The 13,497-nt window shown below is 41.5% G+C and overlaps 1 protein-coding gene and 1 non-coding gene across 3 annotated transcripts in view; both read left to right on the top strand.

Annotated features, from left to right (window-relative positions):
- The window catches only part of LOC126162202 (cysteine-rich secretory protein 2-like), a 236,938-nt gene that overhangs the window by 141,775 nt on the left and 81,666 nt on the right, over nt 1–13,497 (top strand). The window lies entirely within an intron of this gene.
- On the top strand, nt 3,115–3,188 carry Trnat-ugu (transfer RNA threonine (anticodon UGU)). Its single transcript has one exon. It is a non-coding gene; the product is annotated as a tRNA-Thr (tRNA).

Here is a 13,497-nt window from a genome sequence, read left to right as displayed (position 1 = left end):
TGGTCCGCGGCCCCCAGAGGTCCGCGAGCTATGCCAGAGGGGTCCGCAAGATGCTATTAGAATAAAAAATATATTAAATATATTTCGTATGATAACAGAGTTTTTGTTTTAGCCGCTCAATATTTTTTCAATAATGAATATGTAGATGTTTTTTCTAAGTATCAAAAATAGAAAACGTATAAAAAGACTCTTAATTTGGCTTTTTTAGGTACTTGACACTATGATATGACAAGGTACCAATCATGCTCGATGAGGGGGTCCTCGAGAAAATTTTGTTGGGAACCCCTGCCCTAGAGTTTTTACCCTCTTCAGTTACCTCAAATGACATGGAAGATATTCGCTGATTTTTAACACATATCCTATCATTTTGTTTCTTCGTCCTGTCACTGTTGCCTTATATTCCGATTCTCACCGATTCTGCGAAGAATTTCCTTATTTCTATCAGTCCGTTCAATTTTCAACATTCTTCTACGAAACGACATCTGAATTGCATCGATTCTATTCTTTTACGTTTTTCTATGGTCCATGATTCACTTCCATGCAAGACTGTGTCCCAAATGAACATTCTCAGAAATTTCTTTCTCAAATTAAAGTCGATGTTTGATACTAATAGTATCCATTTGGCCAGGAATGTCCTCTTTGGTTGTGCCAGTCTGCTTTTCGACGCCTCTGCGCTTCACCCGTCACATTGCTACCGAAGGTCGTTTGAGGTTTGCGCAGTATCGGAACAAGATTCTCTAACGTGTTGTCCAACACTACAGTCGACATTTCGGCGATGAGTTTGTCTTTCAAGAAGATAATACGCAAGCACACAGCGAGGCTCGTGAACACCTTCCTCTACGATGCAGGAATCGATCGAATGGAATGCCTTGGTTATGTAGGCGATTTAGCATGCTTGGGACAAATGAAACTAGCAGCGCCTCGCCGAGGCCAAAGAGAAAGACAGGTCGCGGCGTGTTCGCCACAGCACGTCACACTACAGGTCTTACTAGTGCTAGCAGCCGTCTCCGGCGCGGAGCGAGGAACTACTTCAGACGAGCTTAATGATTCTTAAACGCGCTTTTAAATGCACGAAAGCTCTCGATGGCACACGACAAGGTTAAGACCTTTACTAGGTACCTTTTCATTGACATATTGATTTACCGTGGGTCCTACACGGAACCAACCGTTCGCAAAGTGTAGCGGACAAGCCGACATGTTGACGTTGTGTGCCCAATATTTCTCGTGGACTTCGTCATTTGGTGCGACGATTCAGACAAGCTGGAACAGCAACACGTCGACCACGTGATGGACACCACGCCGAGTAGGGCTCAGAAGCGTCACACTGCAAGATATGGAGGGCAAGTGATAGAACGTTACCTACCAGATAAATTTTTTATTATTTTACAGCTGCGTTTAATCGAATAGTCAGCCTTTATTCAAGTTATTGTTTTGTTTTCTTTTCACGCTGCCATAATGCTTATTCTTTCTTTCCCCGCTCTACTTTAAGCCCACAAACGTTTGCAAATGTGAAGTAGGTGGACAACTTTCTTGAGCAGCTTACAATGAGTTATGACACACTTTACCTACTTGCCTTGGAACTGGCGCATCTAATTCTTCTATACCTGCATCTACACTCATACTCCACAAGCTACCTTGCGGTGTGGTGGAGGGTACTTTGTGCAATCCAGTCCCAGTTGCGAATAGTTCGTGAGAACTACTGCCGGTAAGCCTCCTTGTGGACTCTAATCTCTTTAATTTTATCTCCATAGTCTTTTCGTGAGATACACGTAGAAGGAAGCAATTTATTTATTCAAAAATGCCTCTCTTGCAAATGGATTTCGTTGATCATCTATGTGACGCATTCATGCTTATTAAATGAATCTGTAACGATATCGACTACTGTTCTTTCGGTATTGGCTGTTTCTTCTACCAGTCCTATCTTGTATGGATACGAGACTGACGAGCAATATTGAAATACTGGTCGAACGAGGGTTTCGTAAGCTACATCCTTTGTTCATGGATTACATTTCCTGAGGACTCTTCCAATGAATCTCCGTCTGGCGTCCCCCTCATTTTTAAGTCGTCGTTCCTTTTCACATTGCTCCGTACGCATACTCCTAGATATTTTGTGGAAGTAATTGCTTCCTGTAACCGTTCTGTAATTGTGTAAACGTACAATAAAGGCACTTCCTGTCTATGTATTCGCAATACGTCACATTTGTTTATGTTGAGTGTCAATTGGCACTCCCTGCACCAAACGACGATACTCTGCAGCTCTTCCTGCATTTCTCTACAATTCTCCAGCGCAGCGAGTTCTCTGTGTACAACGGAATCATCCACGAAAAGCTTCATGGAACTCCCGATCTTGTCTATTAGGTCACTTATATATACTCTGAAAATTAATGGTCCCATAACATTCTCTTGTGTGGCATGCCCGAAGTTACTTTTACTTCTTAAGACCGCTCTCCGTTCAGAATGTCACGATGTGTTCTGTTTGCTAGAAAGTCTTCAGTTCCATCACATAGTTGGTGTGATATTCCGTACGCTAGTATTTTGTTCACTAGGTGGCAATGCGGAACAGTATCGAACGCATTCCGGAAGTGAGAAAACACGGCATCTGCCTGGGCGAGTGTATCTGCTGCTTTCTCTGTCTCGTGGGCGAACAGAGTGAGCAGCGGTTCACACAACTGTTGTTTTCGGAAACCACGTTGGTTCCTACAACGGAGATTTTCGGCCCCCTGAAATGTCATAATATGCGAGCTTAACACACGTTCCAGAATTAAGCAACTGACCAACTTCAGAGATATAGGCCGTCTGTTCGATGACCCTTCTTGAAACTGGGACTGAACTTTTTTTCCAATCATACTGTATATGACGGTAGTATCTGTTCCCGAAAGAACAGTTACCGTGGATGACCATGCAGCTTGCTAGAAATGAAATGATAATTAAATGGACACCCTAGCTGCAAACAGGCGTTGATGTACTTCATTGGGGACATGTTGATTAATCTGCCACGAGTAATGAGTATCTATTAGGCGCACTACGAACGTAGTGGTGTGGACATGTTGGGAATGTGGATCTCACGGAAAGCGTGCAAGGGATAAGTCTCTGCAGTCGCGCTATTCATCTGTGTCCTCGGTGGCTCAGATGGATAGAGCGTCTGCCATGTAAGCAGGAGATCCCGGGTTCGAGTCCCGGTCGGGGCACACATTTTCAACATGTCCCCAATGAAGTACATCAACGCCTGTTTGCAGCTAGGGTGTCCATTTAATTATCATTTAATTTTTTTCCAATCCTCCTCCAAAGACGTACGGTACACTGTTGCTACAAGAGGGCCAAATTCTTTCGCATACACTCCGTAGAGCCGTCAGGTCCACTGGCCTTCTCTCTGTTGAGCGATTTCAGTTGCTTTTCTATCTCTTGTTCTCTTATTTCGATGTCATCTATCTGTGTGATGATTTTAACGAGGTACTACACTGCGATTTTCCACTGTGTAACAGTTTTGGAAAAAGACGTTTAGATTTTCGAACCTTTTCTATGTCATTCTCCGTTTCAGTGCCATTATAGTCGCAGGGTATCTGGACAGATGTCTTCGATCCATTTACTGAGGTAACGTAACAGTAATACATCTTAGGCCTTAGGCTTTTCTGTCAAGCCTGTAGGCAGAAATTTACTTTCGAATTTATTGGACGCTTCTCTCATAGCTCTCCTTACCCAAATTTTCGAATTCGTTTCATTTTGTTCTCTGTGAGGCTTTGGCTGCATTTAAATTGACGGTGAAGCTGCTTTTGCTTTCATATCAGTTTTCTAACATGGTGGGTCCATCCCTCACAGCTATGCTCTGAGAACTTTGTACATTGATACTGAATATAGTTAGTGCTGCAGATGAAATTTTCCTGCAGATCGGTAAGGTAATCAGAAATTTGTTTCTTGTTGCTCTTGTTCTCTGTAGTTCTATTTAGAGCCGTATTCAGTGATGCTGTAACGGCCTTATGATCACTGACGCTATTCTACGCTGGGCCGAAAACTTTGGGTCTGTTTGTCACTAGCACGCCTGACTGTTACATCACAAGTCGGTAGTCTGATTAACTGCTCGAGGTAGTTTTTGGATAATGTACTCTGACAAATTTCACATGATTTCCGTTTCATTAATTGCAAATACTGCATTTAAATGCATTACTGAAAATAGTCCGTTTTACTGCACCATGCTGCACTGTAGAGCAATATTTGTTTTAAGAAATGTGAATAAGGTAAATTAGGCCCCCGAGATAGATATAATAATAAATCATCGGCGACATAAATGGCTTGCCAAAAGATCTCGATGAAAATACAAAACAAAGTGCATCAGTTTATATTTCAGTCTGTTGGAAATTATGAATTAGAATCCATGCTTCTATTAAAAAATTGTCTTTGGCGCCGTTGCTACGTTAGCCACTATGGACGCTTTTTGTAGATGCTCTTTGCCTTCTGTTTTGTAATAGTGCGTGTCAACTCGTTCCATTCTTTAGTTTCAAACTGTAAGCGCATTTTTTTAGACTTCCGTTCGTTAATCGGTACAAACGCAATTCGCATAGGATCACTTTCTTGTCTGTCTATCTCACTATTAGAAACCCCTTTTCTCAGGAGCGGGAAGACGTATAAAGTTGAAATTTATGTCAAATACTGAGGTCTACGGTCACTTGGCAGCGTACATACTTGGAGCTTCTAAGTCAGTGCAATCAAAAGGTGCTGCCATTCTGCCACACATTTTGACACTCGAAAACTCACTCATCCGTATCTATAGGGTAGCTCCCGTTGAAGCAATGAAATTTGGCAAGAAACAAAGTTTCAAACGTGTTTATTGGTAATTATGTAACACGAACAACTTTCTTTTGTCAGTTGTTAACAGCCCCTTTTCTCATGAACGGGCAGACGAATCAAGGTGAAATTTGTATCACATAGTTTGATCTTTGGTCCCTTGGCGGTGTAAAAACCTTGAGCCTCTACGTCAATGCAATAAAAATATACAACCATTTATGTTATATTTTTTTATAATTGCAAACTCACTCTTATAGTGCACTTCCCATTGACATAGATTCACGATATTTGGCAAGAAGCAAAGTTTCGCAGTGCAAGTAAAGGGAAAAAATCAAAGAATTGTTAATTTTCAGTCATATCACCTGAAAAAAAATATTTATTTTGTCATTTGTTATCACACTTCAAACTTCAAACAAAAACATCCTACAAAAAGTTTTGGAATTCCCGGGACCGATACCTTGACGACATCATTGTCAACGACAGGCAAATATCGTCGAGGTTCTGGACTCCTGGGGTGGCTTAACTGTCTGTGTATATGACTCAGTTTGTACGGAACCCTCAGAGAACAAGCCCTGCTCACACTTGCCTATTTTTTACTTGAGGATTATGGAACAAAAGACTTAACACTACAACGTGATTAAAGCGCTGCTCTAATAAAACTATACCGCAGATCAGTTTGACACTTGATGTAAATTCTTCGCCATTTGCCAACACAGCAATAAGAAAGTCTCATTGGTGTCAAGTCCGTCTCTGACGAAGCCGGGACCTCTTCTCATTGCCCTCGCATCTGCGTAGTTTACTTGGCGCACACGAGAGGCGCCATGTAGCAGCAAGCTGTATCTGTTTACCGCGCAAGCTGTCAGACAACTTAGAGGAGGTGCTGCAGGAATGTAGTCGACCTCCCACGGGTCCAGTACATGTGCTCTATCCACGCCTTGCTCGTTCGATATAGCCTCACGCACCGCTCATCAGCGGAAATCGTAGGAAACAGCGTCTGCCGTTTCGTCAGGTACCTCCAGTGGAAGTACCCTGCCCTTGGCGAATCAACAATTTTTTCCAAAATTTGTTGCTCTACTTAAAAGCATTCAGCATATAACTGACACTTTGATATCAACTATAACTAGTTTTAGTTTCGGCAGGTATTTTGAAATGTGTTATTGGTTGTGTGTGGTACGCAGTCCATCACACGCTGACGAGCTCATTTCTCAGCACTTGCTCCTTTGACAATTACAAGCTTTTTTTCTCATATACTAATACCCTACGCTCTCATAATTTTCTGTCTTTCTTAGTAATTGTGAGAATTTCCTCCTCTATTAGCACAGGTCTGTGACGTAACGCGTTCACTTCCCGCAAGTGGTAATAGGCCAACTGGGTAGCCTTTCCTTTGTTATTAAGGATCTTTTTTAATACCGTATTTAATGATTTTTCCGTAACAGAAATATTGAAGCATCTATGTTACATTTTAGAGGAAAAATTTATGTTTCTCGCTAGTGTTAGATGAATCTTGTAATGAGTAGTACAGTGGTGTGCCAGTTGTTAAACTTTGTTTAAAAAGTAGGCATGATACCACTAAATGGGGGCCACGAGATTATTGAAAAGAAAAAAAATATGAATCCTAAAACTGATTGATTTGCTGACACACTGAAGAGCCAAAGAATCTGGTATGCCTGCCTAATATCGCGAAGGGCCCCCGCGAGCACGCGGAAGTGCTGCGAAACGACTTTTCTTGGACTCCACTAATGTCTGAAGTAGTGCTGGAAGGAACTGACACCATGAATCCTGCAGGGCTGTCCATAAATCAGGAAAAGTACGAAGGGGTGGAGATCTCTTCTGAACAGCACGTTGCAAGGATCCCAGATATGCTCAATAAAGTTCATGTCTGGGGAATTGGACAGCAGAAGTGTTTAAACTCATAAGAGTGTTCCTGGAGCCACTCTATAGGAATTCTGGACGTGTAGGATGTCGCATAGACTGCTGGAATTGCCCATCGAAATGCACAATGGACAAGAATGGATGCAGGTGATCAGACAAGATCCTTACGTACTTTCGTACGTCACCTGTCAGAGTCGTATCTAGACGTATCATGGATCGCGTATCACTCCAGCTGCAGACGACCAACATCATTCCAGAGCCTCCACCAACTTGAACAGTCCCCTGCTAACACGCGTGGTCCGTGGATTCATGAGGATTTCTCCATACCCGTACAAGGCTCCGAAAGCCCATATCGATGATGTTGCGTTGAATGATTCGCACGCTGACCCTTGTTGATGGCTCAGCGCTGAAATCTACAGCAATTTGCGGAAGGGTTGCACTTCTGTCATGTTGAACGATTCTTTTCAGTCGGAGTTGGTCCCGTTCTTGCTGGATCTTTTTCCGGCCGTAGCGATGTCGGAAATTTGATGTTATACCGGATTCCTGACATTCAAGGTACACTAGTCAAATGGTTGTACGGGAAAATCTCAACTTCATCTCTACCTCGGAGATGCTGTGTCCCGTCGCTCGTGCATCAACTGTAACACCACATTCAAACTCACTAACTCTTGATAACCTGCGGTTGTAGCAACAGTAACCGATCTAGCAACTGCGCCAGACACATTTTGTCTTATATAGGCGTTGATGACCGCAGCGCCGTATTCTGCCTGTTTACGTATTTCTGTATTTGAATACGCATACATATACCAGTTTCTTTGGCGCTTCAGTGTACATTGACATGATAAAATTCGTATTTACACTGATATAATGCACTTATAAGTGGGAATCAATAGTGCACAGTGCATTAAATAATTACCTTTTTAGTAGTAAATTAAAAACAAGTTTAAGAGCGAAGTTTTTCGTATGAGGGCGTAACATTAGAAACAGATACTCTGATGTGTAGTGTTTAATTGAGGTGTATATTTCGTCTTCAAAGCAGCCAATGTAGAAAATCCGGTTCCGCGAAGGTAGAATGTTGAAAATTGTAATAATATACAAAATGCTATTGTTTTCGGTGCAGAAAACTCACCATCCACCCTCGCTCAAAACCGAAAAAGCGATTTATTACTAAATTGTCTTTTAATTTCAGCACTTGCCTTGAAGTAAGAGACTATCGGGACTATTTTCGCTTGCTACCCGTAAGACTGGGAGCAGTAGATGGCCATCGATTCTGGTTTTGCCAGTGTAGAGGATTAGTGTTAGGAAATAGCATAAATTTACTTATTCTCACTAATTATTAAGTTTTATAGCTTCTTAGCTTCAATGTCAAAATACTCAAAGACGGGGTCGAACACGGGGAGAGGTGGAGGGATCAAAATTATGAAATTATGGTTAGAAACTGGTTCGCCAATACCAAAACGTTGAGAAACACCGTATTACAGTGTAAACTGCACTGACTTTGCAGAATTATATTTCACATTTTTTCCACTTTCAGTACAGAAATTAACCTATGTTATATCATTGTACTCATTATTACAAAAGCTTATAATATTAGTGTACAAAAGGAAATAATTTCATTTTATAAATAATTGTTACTTCAGTATACTCAAAAATTCGTTGAAATAATCAACAACCACTTGCAGAAAATAATTCACTTCACCAGTTTCAGGCACTTAGTGCACTCATTCAGCAGGTTATAACTATCACATTATTTGCGAATGTCAAAAATAAGATGCCTGCAGGATATTGCTGTGGTCATGTGGTTCGTACTGCCTGTACAAATAAACAAAGTAGCAGAATAATGCAACAAAATACTTTTGCGTATTATCACACATAGGATCCCTATTTCGATAATCAAAATGGGTAAATAACTATTAGACATGTCCATGTTGGGCATAACAACAGCACTGCCTAAACATAAGGTAATGACGCCCTCTGTGATGTCACACATAGCAGGCCAGGCTTGGCAGGGCGCTGCACTGACAGAATATAGACAAACACACTGCGATTTTCCTCAAACGAATTTATAGAATATATTTCTAAAAAAAGTTGGTCTCTACGTGACTTGTAGTTTTGTATATCAGGTTCACGCTGAACTGACCATAATCTCGCTAATGGTCTCTTCTCACTAGTTGTTGATGATTTTATATAATTACAGTACTGAATTGGGAAAAATTAAATGAAAACTCCAGCTTCTGCTATACCGTCGTAGATATGAAAGTTACGTATGTTAACCATTTGACAAAAGAGTTCCCTCTTTGCGTGTTCTCATTTGCCAAAATCTCGTTTCGATATTTACTACGTATGAAGGATGTTGCGAGTATTTCGTTCTCATGTGCATTCTGTCGGAAGTGAACGCGGTGCATAAAAATTAAATATGTCATCTAAGTTTCATACGCAGAAACACATGAGGTAATATACAACAAGCACAAAATCGTAACAACCCCTATTTTTCATTGTAAACTTGTCGCATTTAGTGCAGTGTCTTACGTAACTGTACTTAAATGCGAATATCACAATATGACAATTAGTGACATGATTCAATTCACCATGAAGTTGACATACAAAGCTACAAGTAACATAGAAATCAGTATTATCGAATAGATTCTGTAAAATCGTTTGAGAAAAACTGCAGGGCCACCCGATCATTTCATTTCATTTTCATCTCCAAAAACAGTTTTTGTCGTCAGTGACATTATCGTCTTGACATCATATTAATGAACTCTTAATCTGACACTGGAGACACCACTGCAACAGTCTGGATATCCTTAACGATATGTACAATTTTCCATTTTGTAACACTCAGCTAATGTGTTGGATATTGCGAATAAACAATCGAGGTGTATAGGTTTATCGATATTTTTTGCTATGTGACCATTTCTCCAAAACTGTCCCATAACTAGCATAAAATCAAACTATAAAGACTCATCAGATCGGAATAATCAACCTTGAGAAATGAAATGGATATCAGTGCTTGTGATTGTCGGTAGTTAATTATTATAATTTACATTTTTTATCCAGGATTGCACGGTTTATACAAGTACAAAGCCGCTTTGGAAGCACGATGAGATGAGCTGCCAGTGTTTGGGCGAGCAGCGAGGTCATTAACTACACGAATGTTTAATGTAATAATCTGAATTAATTGCAATTTTTTCTTCATTTAATGGTTACTGAACTCCTAATTCATTATTTTGAATTGTCTAATTGATTTATGTCTCATAAAAGGCCACTTAGCATGCATTTAGATAACCCCAACGCTCGTCGACTTAGTTTTCACAAAGAACGGAATAAAATAGATACTGTCTGAGATAGGAACCGTACAAACAGCGAGAACAATACGCAAAAAGGTTTTTTGGTGTCTTAAAAGTGACAGAACAAGTGGAAGTGCAAGCTAAGTTGTCATTCAGTACATGTCATACGTGTAGCTTCATATCTGCTACAATAGCCAAACACATCATGCTTCGTCTCTCCATAACATAAAGTGACTGTACAGTTTGAGCTAGCTTTGTTTTGCAGAAAGATATGCTTTTAACGCTGATTTAATAGCTGTTAAATTCAACGGTTATGACTTAGATTATGTGTCCTAATGTGAACTACATGGTCCAGCCACATTAATATGACCACCTCCAGTGTTCAAAGTCAACGTGCAGTAACCACTCACGGACGGAAGGTAGCAGCACCAGCAGTGGAGGGTGCATAAAGCGTGTTGGGAAGACGTGTATAACTGTGCAGTCATTGTCGTAGTGCGAAAACGGAGCGACTTAGCTGACATCCAAAAGGGCACGATCATTGGTTTTCGGGCTAAGGGCGAAACTATTTCAGAAACGAGTAAGTTTGTAAACAGTTCGACTATATCATCTATGGCAAAATGCCGGTGCCCAAACCCGACACCGAGACAACTGTGATGAACCGCGGGCCGCAGATGACAGGGTGGAACGATGGTTGCAGAGATGTGTACGGACGAATAGATATGCAAATGTTGAGTAACTGACAGCCCAGATGAACCAAGGGGCTACCAACAGTGTCTCCTCAATGACTGTTCAGCGAACGTTGCTACCTATGGGCCTCGCAGCAGGCTCCTGATTCGTGCACCTGTGCTGACAGCTGTGCATCGGCGACGAACGCTGGAATTTGCTTGCCAGTACCGCAACTGGACATCGACTAAGTGATGGTAGGTGTCCTTTTCAGATGAATTACGTTTTATGCTAAATAGGACAGATAGCTTTTGGTGTGCACGGCCCTGTAACAATGTTCAGAAGGGTCCAGGTCCGAGAAGGGGGCGGTATGGTCTGGTGAATGTTTTCGTGGCACTCCCTGAGTGATGTCGTCATTCTGGAAGGCACAGTGGATCAACACAAGTATGAATCGATCCTTGGGGACGATGTCCACCCCCACATGCCGTTTGATTTTTTTCGGCAAAATGGGATCTACCAGCAGGACAATGCAACGTCTCACACAGTTCGTAGCGTACGTGCGTGGTTCTGAGAACACCAGGATTAGTTTACTGTAAAACCCTGGCCACCAAACTCCCCGGATTTGAACACTGTAGAGAATCTACGGGACCACCTCGATCGGACTCTTAGCGCCATGGATTCTCAAACGAGAAACCTTGTGCAGCTGGCTACTGTACTAGAGTCGGCATGGTTTCACACCCTTGTCAGTACCTTCCAGAACGTCAATGGCTCATAGAATGAAGTCTTTCACGGCAGATGTTGTCATCACTTAACACTTCCGGGCTGAGATGTCGTGGTCCATACATAAAACTCTCCCCTGAAGTTTCGCCTTCGATTGCGGAAAGCATCCTCCGAGGACAATCGGCGAACTGCAACGAGAGCGCGAGAGAGCGCCGTATATATAAGCCATCCAGAGGACGCCGCTGTCAATCACGTGACGTCTGCTGTGCTATGATCTCTGATATTGCCAACTTACTCAATTGAAATTAATCGATTGTCACGCTGTTGCTGCAATGTTGACATCCATATCTTATCCAGCTTAATGCCTCCATCTTTTCTATTAAAATTATTGCCGTGTTTGGCAATCTCAATGGCTTCTCTGTACATTCGCGCATAATAATGCGACGTCTTTGCTATGACGGTCGTCTCACTAAACTTTAGTTCATGACCATCTTCCTGAAACACATGTTCCTCTGCAGCCAATTTATCAATATGTCCGAGGCGGCAGTTCCTTTTATGTTCACCCAGACGGGTGTTGACGCTTCTTTTTGTTGTGCCTATATAGACCTTTCCACAACTGCACGAAATTTTATAGACGCCTGGTGTAGCTAGAGGATGTCGTTTATCTTTTGCGTATATTAATCATTCTTTTATTTTCGTGGTGGGTCTGAAAAGGAAATTAGTGGGGGCCCTAATGATATCGTGGTCAGTTTTGATGTGGTGTCATTGTTTACCATGATTCCGGTGAATGAAGCGATCGCATGTATAGCGGACATTGTTCCTAGTGATATTTTGGCATTATTTAGACATTGCTTTACAACGACCTATTTTCAATATTATAATGTTTTTTATGAACAGATTGGCTACGTGAAGTCCTCTTTGTCTAGCTGTGGCTAACTTGTTCATGGAGAACTTTAACAACGGGCGCTGCAAACAGCTAGAAAAAGACCAGCCAGATGGTATCGTTATGTAGACGATACATTTGTTATATGGACCCATGGGGAAAAGGAACTGGATGCCTTCCTGTTACATCTGAATAGTATTAATCCCAGAATTCAATTCACTATGGAAAAGGAAATCGATGGTTACCTGAACTTCTTAGATGTTACAGTAATCAAACGAGAGGACGGATCATTGGGTCATAAGGTTTTCAGAAAAGACACACACACACTGATCGTTATCTGCAGAAAGATTATAACCACCACCTAAGACATAAAGAGGGGTGATTAAAACATTAATAGACAGGACGCACAAAATATGTGAACCAGCTCACTTAGATGATGAGATTGAACACCTTAGAGCGGCCTTCAAGAATAATGGATATTCCAACAGAGAGATAGATGGTGCACTACGCCCTAGACTGACAACCAGGACGGACGAGGATCGACACCAACCCAAGGGGAAAGTGTTCTTACCATTCAGGTAAGGTCGCTGATCGCATTGGAAAATTTTTAAGCAAGTACGATGTGGAAACTTGGACTGTTATAAAGGATTTCCTATTCTATTCGTCAACTACACGTGGCTGTCCGGCTTGTCCACGTCCCCACTTCATGCTTTAAATTTGCCACAGATTTTCCTTCATATTGTTCTTTTCAAGGGCTGCAGATTCTGCGTGGCCTGTTGGTTGTGTTATTGTGTGTGTCTTCAGTTATATCCTGTGAACATTCCTTTAAAAGCTGAATTGCTAAATACCTGACAATTATCAGATGGGTGTACTGTTTTTATTTTGGAACGTGACTTTCTAGCTTACAGAATACAAAAAAAAAAAAGATGAAACGCATGATCCATGTTACTAGACAAAAAGAGAGGGGAAAGTTGATTGACGATGTGATAGAGGATTCACCTTTGTGGGAGTCTGGGATTGGAAAAGAGCTGCAAAAAATCAAGTGGCATGGAGGAAAATAGCTGAAGATGCCAAGGCTCACTGAGGGCTGTAGCGCAACAGATGAAGAATAAGGAGTAGTTATCGGTTTCTTACGCGGTACAGAAAAACATTTCTACACACCTCTCCCCTTCCCCCCTCCCCAGAAATCTTCCTCATTTGGAGAAATGAAAATCACACTAAACATTTACTTGGTGGGAAAAACTTAAATCAAAAACTACGTGAAACATCAGATGTTTCGTAGCATCAATG

This window comes from Schistocerca cancellata, chromosome 2, assembly GCF_023864275.1.
Source record: "Schistocerca cancellata isolate TAMUIC-IGC-003103 chromosome 2, iqSchCanc2.1, whole genome shotgun sequence".
Classification (NCBI taxonomy): domain Eukaryota; kingdom Metazoa; phylum Arthropoda; class Insecta; order Orthoptera; family Acrididae; genus Schistocerca; species Schistocerca cancellata.
This window is presented reverse-complemented; position numbering and strand designations above follow the sequence as displayed.